The following is a 16856-nucleotide window of genomic DNA, read 5'->3' as shown; positions in this document are numbered from 1 at the left end:
CAAAATACACTAAAATAATTACTACAAACTTAACTGCAAATTTCTCAAAACTGTGATGTGATAGAGCAATTTAGTAAACGGGATCATAATCGGCGTTCCAAAAACTACGGAAAACAATTATTATCGTTCTACATTCTCGTTGTACATTTTTTTGTTGAACTAAAAAAACAGTTATTTAGGACACCATTATTATTTATCACTTCTGTACTTTTGTTATAATATTGCATCTTAATTTAAAAACATATTTAAAAACATATTACTTATTTATAAAAACATATTTTTCTAATAACAAAACATTATCCGTCTATCAATTTAATTAATAATTGTACATGGTGTTGAAGTATATTTTTTCAGTTACACTCTTATAATCCTTAAACCTTATATAAAAATGTAATAATATTTTTAATATTAGTAGCATGATAATACGATTAATTAATTAATTTGATATTTTATTCCCTCAGAGACGTTATGATTATAACTACGCTGGATACGTTGACGAGTTTGATGGCGGGCCTCACCATTTTCGGTATTCTCGGAAATCTGGCACATGAGCTTGGCACCGATGATATTAGCACTATCGTACGGAGCGGAACTGGTCTTGCTTTCATATCCTATCCAGACGCTATAGCCAAGTTTAATATTCTGCCACAAGTAAGAATTATGGCTGAAAACAACTAGAGTATAAATATAATTACGGTTGATTGTCCCAATTCGCAATCTTAATCCTTTGCTGCATCCCATATTGAACACCTGTCTTTTTGCAGTTTTTCTGTATTTCATAATTGGTTTCCGTAACATATTTAGTACCTTCATGTTCCTGAGATATATATGTATACATGAATAACATATTAAATAATGTAATTATTTTGCATTAATAATACATTATAAACAAAATACCAATTAAAATTAGCACTGTCTTTATAAAAATTCATGTTGCAAAAAATATCTATAAATATGTCTTAAAAATCTTTATATTAATGTGTTTGAAGTCGCTGATTTCAAATCTGCACTCAAAATTTGAAAAACAGTATGCAATATGGCAGCCAAAATAACTAAAAATTTTGAAAAAATGCTTATATTATTAAAACCTAACAAAAAGTCTTTACAAAAGAAAAAAAATACGCCAAGTACATAACAAATCAACGTATCTATATTGTATGTATATATGTACCGTCGTCTGTACGTATGTATGTATGTATGTATGTATGTCTGTCTGTCTGTCTGTCTGTCCGCGAACTACTCATTTGTTAGTGGACCGAATTTTTACCAAAAGTGTATGAAATAGGGGTAGAATTTTCCAGGGAGTGCCATGATGTGTATAGTTTTTTGTTACCGATTTTATGGAAACAGGTTTTGCTTCCTCATAGAGGAAACTTTGTTTTCATAAATTTCGTATATGAACCTTTTATTGCGTATAAAGTTGGGTTTAATTAACCAAATTTAAATGAATTATATATGAAATAGGGGTAGAAGAAACCAAAGAAAAGATTGGTTTTGTGTGTTCTCTGCATGTATATTAATAATAAAGGCTAAAATATCCAGGTGAGAAGTTAAGGAAAAACTTAACATCGAGACTCAAAAACTTGGCGTGCCCAAATAAATAAATTGACCTTCACTATAAATGTTAAGAATGCTATTAGTTTTTAAAAACTAAACATTATTGCGAATATGTAATATTGTATATTTTTTATTATAAATTTGAATGTATTTCAATATGCCCAGGGCGCGCCAAGTTTTTAAGTCTTGATGTTAAGTTTTTCCTTAACTTCTCACAGCTGGATATTTTAGCGTTTATTATTAATATACATGCAGAAAACCAATGAATTAATATAACAAAGTGTAAATGAGAGCTAAGTACTTCTTACTTAATATATAGATAGCAGTACTAAAAGTTGTAATTCAGATTATAACATTGATACTATATAATATGTACTTGGTTAATTGCATTAATCTCACGTCTATTATTGATAAACGAAGTTAATTTTAGACACCTATTTTTTCCAAAATCTACATATATACGTTGATTTGTTATGTACTTGGCGTATTTTTTTTCTTTTGTAAAGACTTTTTGTTAGGATTTTACTACTTTTTGTAGAAATTAATAATCTACAAATTTGTATTATTTTATATACTTAGCATATGTTTTTTCTTACGTTGGTAATGTCCTTTTATTTAATATTGGAATTTTATTGTCTTTTGCGTGGTCTTTTGTGGAAATTATTTATGTTTTGTAATGTTATAGAAATTAATATTAAATCTTATTACACTTTTTCAGCAAAGAAAATGTATGCGTTTTTGATAGTTTGCCTCAATATTATCATGTAAGAAACAGCTGTATTGTTATATGTGTAACAATAAACAAGGTAGTTTATTTTAATTAATTCGTTCAAATTTCAAAAGTTGTAAGTTTAAGAAGGAAAGTTTTTAGACAAAAGTTGTTCAATGTTGAGAGAGTAATTTAAGGACCTTTTGTTTGACCTTGGGTCAAGGTTAAAGCACTATTTCAAGGTCGACTTTATTTTTTCATATAGAACCCCCTATTCTTTATCACATATTTTTGTAGCTTGTAGTCGAAACGTTTTCAAAACGCTATAATAAAGCTCTCTTTCGTTAAGAATTTTCTGATATTTTAAATTGTCATATTTTTTATAATAAAATATAAAATATCTCATAAAGGATTCACTTTTCGATGACTTTAATTTGATACTTTTAAGGGCTGCACACAATGAAAGGAATAGGGAACAGAGAACAGGAAATAGGGAAACTGCTTAATATTAATATATGCATTGTGTACATATGGCATACAAAATATAGAATAAAATTTCATTACTGTTTCTTAGCACTATTCCTCTGTTCGACTATTCTGTGTTAATAAATAAATTACATATGTTAATGAATTTAATATATTAGTTGTTATTTTCCGCCCTAGGGAGGAAAGTAGTTACTGTATTTCCTCCCTAGGGAGGAAAACTTGGTACTTTCTGACCGTATAGCGGGCAAAATCGAGGAAATAATCCGATCTTCCAATTTAAAAATTGTAATGTAAATATTAAATTCATTAACTAATAAGATTTTTTCTTTGTAAAAATTATATTAATTTCAATAAATAAAAAAATAATCACTATTTCAAAAATTTATTGTATTAAAACTACTGATTTGGAATTGTTTTTTTTAATAATATCACTAAATAATGAGATAACTAATATTATACCTATATATAAAATTATTTATATTTCTTTTTGAAATTTCATTATTTTCCCGAATCACTCTATTTTTCTCTTTCTATTTAACAATACGCGCGTATAAACTGTACGTATGGAACACTAAACGCACACTATAGGTATTCAAAAGTCGAACATTTCCGTAAAGGTGTTGTGAAAAATATTGTGTGCACCTCGGGTCGAAAGCTTTTTCAGACTCGTGTGATTTGCCTTCACACTCGTCTGAAAAACGCTGCTTTCTTTCCTTGGTACACAATATACTATTCTTAAGGGAATCCTGCAGCCGTATATGATTTACCGACATTATCGTTTATATACAGAATTAAAGTCCGCACAAAAATTTAGGGTAACAAATGCGATTTTATACCAAAAACACCAAAAAATTAAAAATATTACTTATTTGGGCACATATACAGCTGTCACCTGACGACAATATTTGCTTAGAACAAAAATTCTGCAGTTTATACATACATAATGTCATCTGCCCTTGGGAAAACATGTAGGAATAATATCGTGCAAGTAGAAGTAAGATTCAATGCGTACAAAAAAAGATCCATCGAAAAATTATTTTAGTAATGCAAATACGGATGCAGAATGACAAGAAGAGCAGCAACAGTAGTTGCCGGATCTTGCGAGAGATGGCGAGCAATCAAACAAAACAAAACAAAATTAGAAAGGTTGACATTATCGACATCGAGGAAGTTCGCCTGTCACTGCAGGATCCCCTATAATACATCCCGCTGCCAACGTCGGTGCCAGTAGAGCGCCTCTTTAGTTTAGCACCATAAGTGTACCCCGTCGGAACCGTTTATTATACAAAACATTCAAAAACTTTTTTTTTTGAGAAATAAAAACTTAAAATAAAATCATGAGTATACTGTTTTAATATCCCTTTTATAATGTGCGTAATTTATAAATTTTTATGAATAGTCATAAACACAAAATTATCTAAAAAATTATCTACATAAATCATTAATAATCGTCTCATCTTTTATTTAGATTAATTAGGTTAAAAACAAAATCGTCTTCATCTTATATCTAAGATGAATTTATGAATTGTTATCTTATCTTCATCTTAGATTATTTTGAAATCTATGGCAAATACTGGTAATATGTGAAATTCACGCCCTGCTAAAGTATCTTTTCTTACATTTTTCAGACTTAAGACTATGTTATTGTTACCCACACAGCAAAATATATCTGAGATATAGCCAGATATCTTTATGTCTATATACAATTTTAAGTCAAATCTGAGATATCTTATTTTCAGATATTCACAGAATATCTGCAGGACATCATTACTCGATATCACATTATATCTTTGAAAAAGACATCTCTGCAACATTTGCATTCGAATATATGGTCGATTTATAGTTAGGTCTTATATTTTATAAAGATCAACTCAAGTTTATTCGTAGTCAATAAAACAATCCGAGAGGACTTGGACGCCGTACCGATTCGTCCCGGCGAAAGCCACACGCCGCGAGGGAACTTAGAAAATTTTCACTCGGACGGCGCCGGAGGTAACGACCGCGGCGCGAAAGCAACTCGTCGCGAGGGGACTTAAAAAACTTTTGCTGAGGCTGCGCCAAAGGTAAAGCCCCTTGCACAATGCCAGGCAACAGGCAATAGGAACAGAGAATAGAAATCAGAAATCATGTATAAATGCAGAATAAACAGTGACACAGGCAATAGACACAGAGTTTTCGTCACGTTGGAAATTCTGTGCCTATTGCCTGTTGCCAACCAATCATAGCATTCGAATTTTTTAGGTTGTAATTAACGATTTTTTGGTTATTTCCTCTTCCTATTGCCTGTTGCCTGGCATTGTGCAAGGGGCTTAACGACCACGGCGCGAAATCAACATGCCGCGAGAGGACTTAGAAAATTTTTGCTCGGGCCAGCGCTAGTAACATGTGCTGTCGCGACGCGGCTACATGCGCCAGTACCTTCTCGTAAGCAAAACTCCTTACGCACTATGATAAAAGGCGAGCCTGTGAGATACTTGGCTCTAATATTTTTCGTGGTACCTCAGAGATATCATACAGTGCAGAAATAGCAAAATGCAAAATATTGGAATAATATTGATATGTATTGCAAATTGATATGTATTGTAATTTATTGCAAATTTTTATGAAAAGAACTTCTTTTATATTTGAAGGACGCAGAATTGGTGACATAAAAATGAATTTCTTATGACTCCTTAAGAATCATTTTAGAACAGAGAATAAATACGGAAAAAGAATTATGTTACGTTCGGGTTTTTTAATCGGAACGTCGGAGTGGGTTCATGTTCATCGAAATGTTACAGCATTTGAAATATTTTAAGGCAAACTCGAAGGTAAGTTAGAATCATTTGTTTCTTTGGAATTTTGACTCGCGCTACACTCTCTAAGGATGAGACGAATTTTCTGTGCTAATATTTCCGTCTGAAGGACTCTCAGTTTTGAGCGCGTTTCGACAACAGGGCCCGGTTGAGGCGCATTGAGGACGCCCTGAACGGGAGGTTCTGTTGGTGCGGCCTGAGACGGAGCGGGGCATAATGTGCTGAGATCAAACTCGCCGGCCGTATGGTAGGCTCGACGCAGTCTTTTTAACTGGTGGGCCCGGCCGGACCGCCTTGATCGCATCATTAACGGCGACGGACTTACCGTAAGGTTGCTTACTCTGCTTCCAGCTCCTGCTTAATAGAGGTATTTCGACCTCCCTCGTCTTTCAATCGTATGCCAAGTTGTGTGCGTGTGTCCTTGTGGCAGTGTAAACGTATGTGTGTCCTTGTGGCGGTGTACGCGATAGTTAGTATTTTATAATCTAATTTTATTGGATAATTTTAGGAACAAGGAAATCAGAGAACGCCCTGCGGGAGGCGCGCATCTAAGGCACGGTCTTACATACAGGTCTGGAGACTACCGCTAAATTCCAGTGGTGGGGGTAGGTCGCTTAGTGAAGTTGTATTTAAGTCATCTAATAGCCACTAGAGTCGTTGCGATCGATGTTCGCGCGGTGGCGAGGGACGCCGGAGGCCGGGGGGGATATCTGTCATATGAAATTTGGCGGAGATATCTGCTTCCACGATTGTGTTTGACATTAAAAAACTTTTTGAAATATGACGAAGTGGTGTGCGGTACCGAATTGCAAAACCGGTAGCAAAACCGAGCAGAAACGTTCTCTATTTCGAGTGCCGAAAGACATTGTTATGTGGAAGAAGTGGGAAAAAGCTATTCCGGGTATTGTGAAGTTGTGCCAGACGGATTTTATATGTGAAAAACATTTTAACGAGGAAGACATTGCTCGCGAGTGGGTCAAGCTCGACGCAAATGGCCAAGTAATTGCACGGGTGAGTTTAATGAAAAAAATTTCACAGTTTGAAAAGATTCTTATTCAAATAATGTATTTCTTGATTGAAGGTCGCATACAAGCATGTACAGCTCACGCAGCTCGCTGTGCCCACAAGATTCGGTGACGTTCCGACGGAAAAGGAAAATTGTGAGCCACTGCATGAAAATGCGAAGCAAGTTTCGGATTCTCAAATAACTTCTTTAAGCATCCAGTCCTTTAGTCTCCAGTCCACTAGTCTCCAGTCTTCTAGTCTCACGAAACCAATTCAAAAAATCAGTAGTTCCGTCGGTGAGTTTCCTTATACAAAAAGTATTTATTACTATTGATATAAAAAAGATAGTACTAAGTAATTGAAACATATATAAATTTCTTTCGTTGATTTTACAGATATCGTTGATGTTCCTTCACCCGCTGTAAGCGTTGACACAGACATTGAGTTGTCGCTCTCTCCAATGATGATATCGAGTTGTAAATCTCCAATAGCAAATTTGTTTGTTCCTCAGAAGCCTGCCAAAGTGTTCTCATCTGTGAAAATCAGCGAACGTGAGTAATGCAATGTCTTGTCCAAATGTTTAGAAGAAAAAAAAAGCTTATACCGTTTAAATCACAATACCTGGAAAAATATATAGAATGCTACATATAACATACATATATTTACCACGGTAGAAGCCGCAAAACCTGAAAAAAATATATAGCAAATTAAATCATTGATATTCAGTCAAATAAATGAAATAAATAAAACTGCTCTATTTAAAGCCTGTTCACACGAGGCGTTTCTGCCGCGCGATTGCTGCCGCGCGGCCGCGCGTTGTCGCGAGGCGAGGTGCAACAACGCGCGTATACGCGCGTACGTGGAAAAGCGAGTAGAGAAAAGACGAGTATCCTATAAATCTAAAACGCCGCAAAGCGTATCGTAGATGCTCGTCGTCGCGCGTACGCCTTTCCGCATATGCGAGTATACGATTGCAGCAATCGCGCGACAACCGCGCGGTAAAAACACTTCGCGTGAATAGGCTTTTCACTTACCATTAAAAATTACGTGAATTTTCTTAGTCTGACCTGAAACAAGAATAAATTATATTAAATTTATTTTTACACTGAGGGAAAAATATTGTAGAATCAACAAGACAATTTTGTTGATTTTTCAATTTATTGATCCAATTATTTATTTTATTGAATTAAGTACACGTCTATTATTTGAACAAAATTAAATAATTGAATTCTGAAAATGGTATACAAAATCATTTTTTTTAACTTAATGATCAATTTTTTTAAGTTAATGATCAATTTTGTTAACTCAATAAAATAATTTTGTTGAACCAAGAACATTAACGTTTTTAAAAATAATAAATTTATTCAAAGAAATATTTATTGTAGTTAATGTTATATTATGTATAATTGATAGTATAAAATATTTAGTTAAAAAGAACAAATCAATATAGTCAACAAACAAAATAGTCAAAAAGAACAAAATATTTTGTACAAATATTTTGTTAAGCCAATTAAATCATCTGCTTGGCAACATACAATCTTCCGGTTTTATTAAATGAACAAAATTTTTTTTGAAAAAAATAATTAATTTTCTTAGTGTACTGTAATGAAAATCGAGAAAAAATATACTTTATATGCTATGAAACGAATCAATATGAAATGTAAGTGGTGCAATATAATGATTATAAGAGCTTGCGAATTTTTATTAGTACGGAAACTGACCACTGCTCATAAAAATTGCTTCACTTTATTATACCAGTAATACCGGAAGAAAATGCGAGCACCAGTAATGACTTCTCTGCCGATGTTCCGGAGGGATGGAGTTGGGTCAACATGCGTACTGAAATTGTACAATGTACGCTGTTTACATACGCGATCATGAAGGTCGAAAACGGCGAGCATTGTCCAGTAGCACAAAAAAGTGTTACACTTGACATCGACGGAATATTAAAATATTTTGTTTATGGTCGTCACGTTTATCCACAAGATAAGAATCTCGAACGTGTTCTAAAGAAAAAAGAAATGCTTAAGGACATACTAGAAAAATTCAAAGGAATGAACGTCTGCAGTGGCCTAGGTGACATTAGTATCCATTTTATAGTAGTCAATGGGGCATATCAAGATAACATCGACAAGTGGAGAAGTAAAGGCTGTTCTCTACTCTCGAAGAAGAAAAGATGCGATTCCTGCATGAAGTGGAGGAAATGCATATTGCAACAGGAGGCACGGCTGAAGATTCGTCCGACGATGAATCGGATTCGTAATATTTCAAACCCCATTGATCGACGTAAATTATTAGCGATGCGGATGAAAATTAGACGTGAAAGGCGTCAGAAACTTCGAGCTAAGGATCACGTAAAAAATCTCATTACGTGTATGAAAGCACAAGAAGCACAAATGGCAAGCATGCAAGATACGGCTGTGGATAAAAAATTAGCTGAGTTAGACAACATCTCAAAGTCTCAAAAACTAGTAGTTCAGGAAATCATCGCCGCGGCAAGGAAAAAGGACGCCAAAGGTCGACGTTACTCCGATGACTGGATTATGTTGTGCATGCTTTTGAACATCCGATCGCCAAGAGATTACGAATTTTTGCGCAAAAACAATATTCTGCCACTTCCGTGCACAAGGACAATACGCAGTTATTTTTCCTTAATTAACGCAAAGTGTGGCTTCGATGAAGAATTTGCGAAACTCCTCGAGAAACATTTTGCATCAAAAACTCAACTGCAGCGTCACGGGGTTTTACTGCTCGATGAAATAAACCTCAGGAAGTCTGTGGCAGTTTGTTCCAGAAATTTAACTTACCTGGGCTTAACCGACTTTGGTGATGATGGGCAACAATCCACAGACATAAACGAGCAGGCAACACACGGTCTTGTCCTTATGTTCCAGCCACTTGCTGATGTATATACACAGCCAATTGCAGTGTTTGCTTCTAAAAATCCCGTAAAAGGAGAAGAACTCGCGAAAATTGTTGTTAAAGCTATTCCCTATTTAGAACAATGCGGAGCGATAATCCACGGAGTTATTGCCGACGGTGCTGCAACAAACGCGAAAATGTGGTCGCTTTTGGGTGTCAGAGGTACAATAGAAAATACCAAAACGTGGTTCACTCACCCTTTGGATGACAATCGGAAAGTATTCGTTTTTTCCGATATCTGCCACGTCATCAAGAACATCCGAAACCGGTTGTACAACAAGAGAAAATTGCGGGTAAGTTGTAAGATGATCTGTAGTCTTATGTTTACTAGCGACAATAATGAGAAAGATATTAAAGGGCATCTGCATATATACCTTCCTACAAAATAAAATAACAAGTTGAGAAAATAATTACAATAAAAAAAATATATAATTACAATAAAAAAAATTGAAAATAAAGTTACATGATAACTACCCTGACAATTAAAAAAATTATATAGAAATACATACATACCTTAGTTGGAATCCTGTAGGCACCTCAAAAAGAAAATGTAATTAAAAATGAATACATATCTTTCTTTGAATCCCGGAGATCCTAAAAAATATGTGTTGCATAAAAATAAATGTATACCTACCTTCTTAGGAAACCCATAACACCTAAAAAAAATAAAAACTTAAAAAAATATTCGACATCCATATCTACCACTATATTCCGAAAAAGCGGAAAGAAAATATCAAAGGCTTTATCATTATTGATATTTTCGTTCCATTAAGAATGGAATTTTCACTTATCCGTGCTTATCTTACTTCACTTATGTTATTAAAAAATAAGAAAAAAATATTAACGCCACGAAAGCCGGATTTTGGGGCTCTGTAATTTTATTTATGAACCTGAAAAATTTAAAAGAATTGAAAGGTGATGCCCACCGTTATTCATAATGTAAGTTACATACAATACGTAGGTCAGTAAATAGTTGGCATTATTCTTTAGGTAAAATCTACGGATGACTACGTTTGTTGGAAGTATTTCCAAACGTTGTTTAATCTGGATAAGAATCATCCAGGAAATGCACGAGTATGTCCAAAAATAACAAATAGACATATTGTGCTGGATAACACATCGAAAATGCGAGTCAGACTGGCTACTCAGGTACGTTTGTGTGTAACGAAAAATATGGTATTTATTCGGGCCGTTTTAAATTTTATGAATTAGTCAAAAACTTTTTATTGTGTTACAGATATTCAGCAACTCCATGGCTGATGGGCTCGCGTTTTATTTGTCACGCGGGTGCGAAGAACTTAACGGGTGTGAAGAAACAATTTCCTTTTGCAAACGCATGAACGACATGTTCGACGCAATGAATCGCAAATCGCCAAATCAAGGGCTCACGCCGCATTGTAATGACTTTAAGGTACAAAAATAACTTAGGTCGCATAATAAAAAATAAAATAGCGATAATACTACATACAATTTTTTAATTATTACGTAATTCTTAGGTTCTGGAAGATACATTGCGGTGGTTGAATGAATGGGAATCGGCAGTGTCGGAAAAAGATATTACAGCAGAAGAATTTCTTACTGTCGAAACTTCACGAGGATTAAGAATATCTCTTCGATCGACAATGGACCTTTGCGCTTATCTGATTGACAAATTCGATTTTAAGTACCTGCTGACTGGAAAAGTTAATCAGGATAACTTAGAGGTAATATATATTTTTTCTTATTTAATGATATGTTTATTGTATTACCGATAAATTTTACATGTACTTACCTGTTCTACAATGAACAACTACTTGCCTCTTTTAGAAATTTTTTGGCACTATACGCCAATGCGCGGGATGCAACGATCATCCAAATTGCCCAACATTTTTACAATTGTATAAATTGTTATCGGTGTATAGCGTGATTAAGCCTCCAAAATATGGTAATTGCACGGTTTCGTCCGATACGAGGCCGGCGACGTTGATCTCTATTAGTGAAATCAAAGCAATTTACGGCAACAAGCGTGAGGGCAAAAGTGCGGAATATGTGCGAAAAATAAAAGAAAAACTCGACCTTGTATTGCAACATGACGATTGGGAGGCGGACGATGTCATTGATCCTCATTCCGAACATGATTATGCCCTTTCCCCTATCCTCGATTGTATTATCTACTTCGTAACAGGTTTTATATCTTAATTATGTCTCTGCAAAAATATGTTTTGTTTAAACAAAAACATAGGTTTGTATTATACTAACAACAACGCTGGTTGCACTAACCATTGCATGGCTTGTTATCATTGATCATTTAACTCGCTTTACATGTGTCGATGTAGAATTTATGTTCTTTTGCTTTAAAGGCAGGGCCCGTATTCCGTTCCTACCTACCAACTGTCAGTTCGATAAACGTCATTGCGCAGGTTTTTCATATCGTGTAAAAGCTGCGCCGACATCGTTAAAGCAAAACAGAATACGGCCCCAGGGCGTTTTTATTTAAATAATGGTCGAAAATCATTGCATTGTTTTTCCAGGTTACCTGTGCAAGCAAGTCCTTAAAAAATATAAATCCTGCTCGGCGTGTGAAGAAGCCGTGAGATTGAAGACCAGCTGCGGATCCTCGGAGTCGCAACTGGTTCAAATAAAATCACGCGGTGGTCTGATTCACGCAAATCTCCATTTCTTTAATCTGATCCGTCATATTGAAGCGTCGTTTGCAAAATATTGCTCTCGTGCTGACGTCTTCGATGTAACTCTCGATGAAGTACTTGATTCTTACACCTTCACGTTTCCCTGTAAAGAACATGCATCTGAAATCCTGTCCTATGCAATAGTTTACTATATACGACTAAGAATGAGGCAAAACGCTCACCAGGAAAATTTAAAACTGAAAAAAAAATTTGTTGTTAAGAAAAAATTATCCAAATTGACTAATGAATAAGGTGCTTACGTAAGCGAAACGTAAGCATCTTATTCATTAGTCAATTATATGACAGTCATATATCGCTACGCAATATTACGTGCTTTGACCCTAACTCAATAATATCCTTCTTACTCAATAATATCATCTTTCTTACCTTGCAATACTTTCTTGCATGCAGCCAAACACTGTCCATTTCAACTTTGGAATACCTGTAAAAAATAAAATAAAATGGCAAAAATTGAAGGATTGATTTATATTTTCTCTTGTATGTACTTGATTTTAAAAACTGAAATACCTGCAAGAATTTTAAAAATAAAATAAAAGGAGATAAAATTAAAGAGTTGATTTTTATTCGTTATACTTACCTTGAATTGACAACCTGGAATACCCACAAAAATAAAAAAAAAGAATAAAAATAAACACATAAAAAATATTTTTATTTGATCTTAATTTTTAGAATAAAAACTTGTATTTATTTTATATTTATATTTATTTTTATATATTTATTTATATTTATATTTATATTTATACATATTTTATTAATTTGTAATCTTTAATTATTTAAAGCATTATTATTTATCACATTATTATTGTGAAAGGATTAAAAAAAAAAATTAAGGGCACGGAGATTCGAACCCATAATGTCGAGATTACGAAGTTGACACAAAACCACTCCGCCAAATTTCATATGACAGATATCCCCCCCGGCCTCCGGCGTCCCTCGCCACCGCGGGAACATCGATCGCAACGACTCTAGTGGCTATTAGATGACTTAAATACAACTTCACTAAGCGACCTACCCCCACCATTGAAGTTTCCAGACCTGTATGTAAGACCGTGATCTAAGGTAAGGACCAGCGAAAACGCCCTGAAGGAGGCATGCATCGACGCGAGGATCTATCGAGAACGCCCTGTGGGAGGCGCGCATCGACTGGTGAGTATCGGATTTAAGATCGTCGAGGTGTAAATTGAACAAGATTATTTATTCAATATGTGCAACCGATTTATTGCTAACCACACTTTTATTTCTTTTACAGATAGTGCGCGGAATCAACAACAATACGCGTCCGCGGCTAAGTTCGATCGGCGACGAAATCGCCCGCGGCTATGTTCGATCGGCGATGAAATCGCCCGCGGCTATGTTCGATCGGCGATGAAATCGCCCGCGGCTAAGTTCTCACAAGCGTAACGCGCCCGCGGCTATGTTCGATCGGCGATGAAATCGCCCGCGGCTAAGTGCGGTCGGCGATAAAATCTCTCGCGGCTAAGTTCTCACAAGCGTAACGAGCCCGCGGCTAAGTTCTTTCGGCTACAAAGGCGTTCGCGGCTAAGTTCTTAAGGCTCACGGGGCTCTAGAATAATGACAGCCGTAAACGGAATAGTCCAGGAGCTAGCGGAATTTTAGGTGACTGATTTTCTTACACCTGAAATTTTTTCCACGAGTTATTATGGTCATGTCTGCCAAATGTAGACAGATGGCAAAGTCTGTCCGCGGGACATAGAGCGAACAGAATTTTTGTAACATGTATTAATTTCCAAAGACATTGATTGATTTCATTACAGCTGATTTTTTTACAGTTGATTATTTAAACCATTTCAACAAGAAAAAATGAGTTGTCCGACAAAAAAGTTGGGACATGACCCGTGTCTGCCATTTGAAATTGGTAATTTTTTCTTTGACTCTTGACTGATTTTCTTACAGCTGAATTTTATTTTACAGTTTAATAATATAATAAGAATGAAGTATATAACCTTGTCCGACAATTTTAGTGGGACAGAACCGCTCTCTGACGTCTTTGTTATGTTAATTAATCATCAATTAATGACTGAAGTATTTATGTCGGACAAAGGGGTCAAATTGTTCGAAATTTTATATATTTTCAATTTTCACACGTGTCTGACGAAAATATCGGGACATATTTGCTCTCTGACAAAAATAATGTTGAAAATATATGATTATCGGACATGTGATATTATTTACTGGAGTATTTCTGTCGGACAAAGTGGTCAAATTGTTCGAAATTGTATATACTATCGATATTCACTCGTGTCTGATGAAAATAGTGGGACATATTTGCTCTCTGACAATAATAATATTTACAATATTATTATTATTGTATGGCCCTCGCGGGTGTTGACGCAATGTGATTTCTGCCCAGTGCTCTGAATGTCAACGTGAAGAAATTCAAGCAAGCGCGGGTAAACGGTGCACCCCTGTGCCCTTTACCCATAAAACTGCTGGGCTGCTGCCCAATCCCAGGTCCTAAGCTGGGTAACGGATGCAGCCGGTAGTACTGAACAGGGTAGCGTTTCGCGAGGCGAGCGCGGCGTGCTCGTGCGTGGGAGGTGTCCAATACGAGCGGGGTATATGGCGCACCACGTGCCGTATATTCCTAAGGCGCGTCGACTGCTGCCGAATCCCGGATCCCCGGGCAACCGATGAGCGACGCGTTAATAGTACGGGGTGACTCGTGCGATTACGTGGTAGCTGGTGGCATGGCACTAGCGACGGCGACTCGTCAAACGTGAGCTAAGATCGCTCGACACGAGTACTACGGGGGTAGGGAGCCCCACCGGGAGGCTACCGGTGCCCTACCAGATGGTGTCGGACTCGTAGGGGCAGAGGATTCGCATAGCCGAGTGAGCGGCATGGAGGGCCTAGTGTGGGTCACGCTATGAAGCTCATGTTGCGCATTACCTATAATGGGGGTGCTATGGCACCCCAACCCTGTCAGTTTGGCTGATCCAATCCGAGTGGATCACGCCCGCTGCAGAAACCCTGCTACCTGGGGAACACCACAGGTACAATAGCGAGTCATGAGTGCGTTACAGGAAACCGTACCCCTACGTTTGAAGGGTCGGCTTGTCCGGGAGTACGTAATCGTCAGGTATGGGCTCTGTAAGGGGGAAATCCCCGGTGTCGGCTCTGATTCTAGCGTGAAGGGAAGTACTGCTGATGTTGATCGCACTCCGACCACGGGAAGGATTCTGGGGGGGCTAACCGCCCCCCCAGACCCCCCGGTGCGGTCGTAACTATGACTCTCATTATGGTAGCCAAATGCCTCGTCATCTAATTAGTGACGCGCATGAATGGATTAACGAGATTCCCACTGTCCCTTACAGTGCCAGACTAGAGTCAAGCTCAACAGGGTCTTCTTTCCCCGCTAATTTTTCCAAGCCCGTTCCCTTGGCAGTGGTTTCGCTAGATAGTAGATAGGGACAGTGGGAATCTCGTTAATCCATTCATGCGCGTCACTAATTAGATGACGAGGCATTTGGCTATTTGTTTCGTTTAAGGCAAAACGACCGCAATCATGCACGATCATTCTGAACTTATAACGATATTGCAAGGCGATTTGCTGTCGGTGTTCGCAGCTAACACCCTGGAAGTGCTTGAAAGGAGCTGTCTAGCAGCTCTCGCTCTACTACTCATGCACACTCACATTCTCGCTCGTCCGCCGATGCGGAGGCACCCAACTCTACGTGCCACCCCGACGTGCACCACTAATTGCGGTTACGTTCCGCCCCGGCACATAACGGGTTGTTATGCCGTTAAATCTCTTCCAATTTAGCCATGAGCCCCAGAGGACACGAGTCGTGAGCGTACGCAGTTGGGCAGGTGTTAGGCCCAGACTACGCAGCTCACCCTCGCTCCTAGGGCTCCAGACACCTCGCCATGAGATCGTAATGGCGGTGAAACGGACATTATCACGCGGCACCCCTGTGCGCTCCACCACCCGGTCCACTAGATCATTACAGGATCGGTACTTCTCCACCTTACGCTCATGTGACACCTCTAACGCAGTTTCGCTGGAAACTACCTGCGCGTCTACGACCACTGCCTCATCACCCTTAGCAATGGTCAGGTCGGGCCGCCTCAGGCCGGCAGAGGTCGAGTAGGCTAATTCCACATCGACATGCCATCCCTTCTGCTGAAAGAAGCCACCGACTCGACGACAAGGTCTTATGCCGTAGGATTCTCCCTCCGTGCGTTCTGAAGCAACGCTGAACGCAGTGCGCCGGTGTCTCGATATCGGGACAACCAGCACGACAGCGAACCTCGCGCCCATCACGACCTCGGGAGACTCTCGCTCTAGACGGAATACAGTTGGCCCGTATGTGATGATAGTGCACGTAGTCGGCTCCGGGGATGAGGTCGGCTCCCGCCGACACCCAATGCGAACTCAGCTTCGACGTTTCCGCCTCCCTGAGCCCGTTCCCATCGCACGACTCGCGCAACCAGGCTGCACACTGTTGTCTAAGCTCAGCGGTCGTAAGCACCCTGTTACCCCGGACGCGCATCTGGTTCTCACACCAAACCAGCCGCCTAGCCACATATGTGGTTTCGGCGGCGGCGCGCGCCGCGGGCAGAGTGCTGCGACACAACCGCTGCAATCGGTCAAACTTCAGAATAGGGATTAAAGTCTTAAGTAGAGGCAAACCAAGCCCGCCACTCTGTATCGGCGCATGAAAATATCCAGCA

General features: G+C 38.0%; 1 protein-coding gene, 1 long non-coding RNA gene and 1 pseudogene across 4 annotated transcripts in view; 1 reads left to right on the top strand and 2 right to left on the bottom strand.

Annotated features, from left to right (window-relative positions):
* The window catches only part of Ttll5 (Tubulin tyrosine ligase-like 5), a 228495-nt gene that overhangs the window by 36466 nt on the left and 175173 nt on the right, over positions 1–16856 (bottom strand). The gene's annotated exons all lie outside the window — the stretch shown is intronic.
* Positions 1–16856, top strand: part of LOC139821972 (sodium-dependent nutrient amino acid transporter 1-like) — a 53407-nt pseudogene that overhangs the window by 5711 nt on the left and 30840 nt on the right.
* On the bottom strand, positions 7097–9796 carry LOC139821974 (uncharacterized). The gene is made up of 4 exons (XR_011734410.1): positions 9672–9796; positions 9360–9594; positions 7587–7619; positions 7097–7238 (listed from the first exon to the last, which is right to left on the bottom strand). It is a non-coding gene; the product is annotated as an uncharacterized lncRNA (long non-coding RNA).

The sequence above is a fragment of the Temnothorax longispinosus genome, chromosome 11, assembly GCF_030848805.1.
Source record: "Temnothorax longispinosus isolate EJ_2023e chromosome 11, Tlon_JGU_v1, whole genome shotgun sequence".
NCBI classification, from domain to species: Eukaryota; Metazoa; Arthropoda; class Insecta; order Hymenoptera; family Formicidae; genus Temnothorax; species Temnothorax longispinosus.
This window is presented reverse-complemented; position numbering and strand designations above follow the sequence as displayed.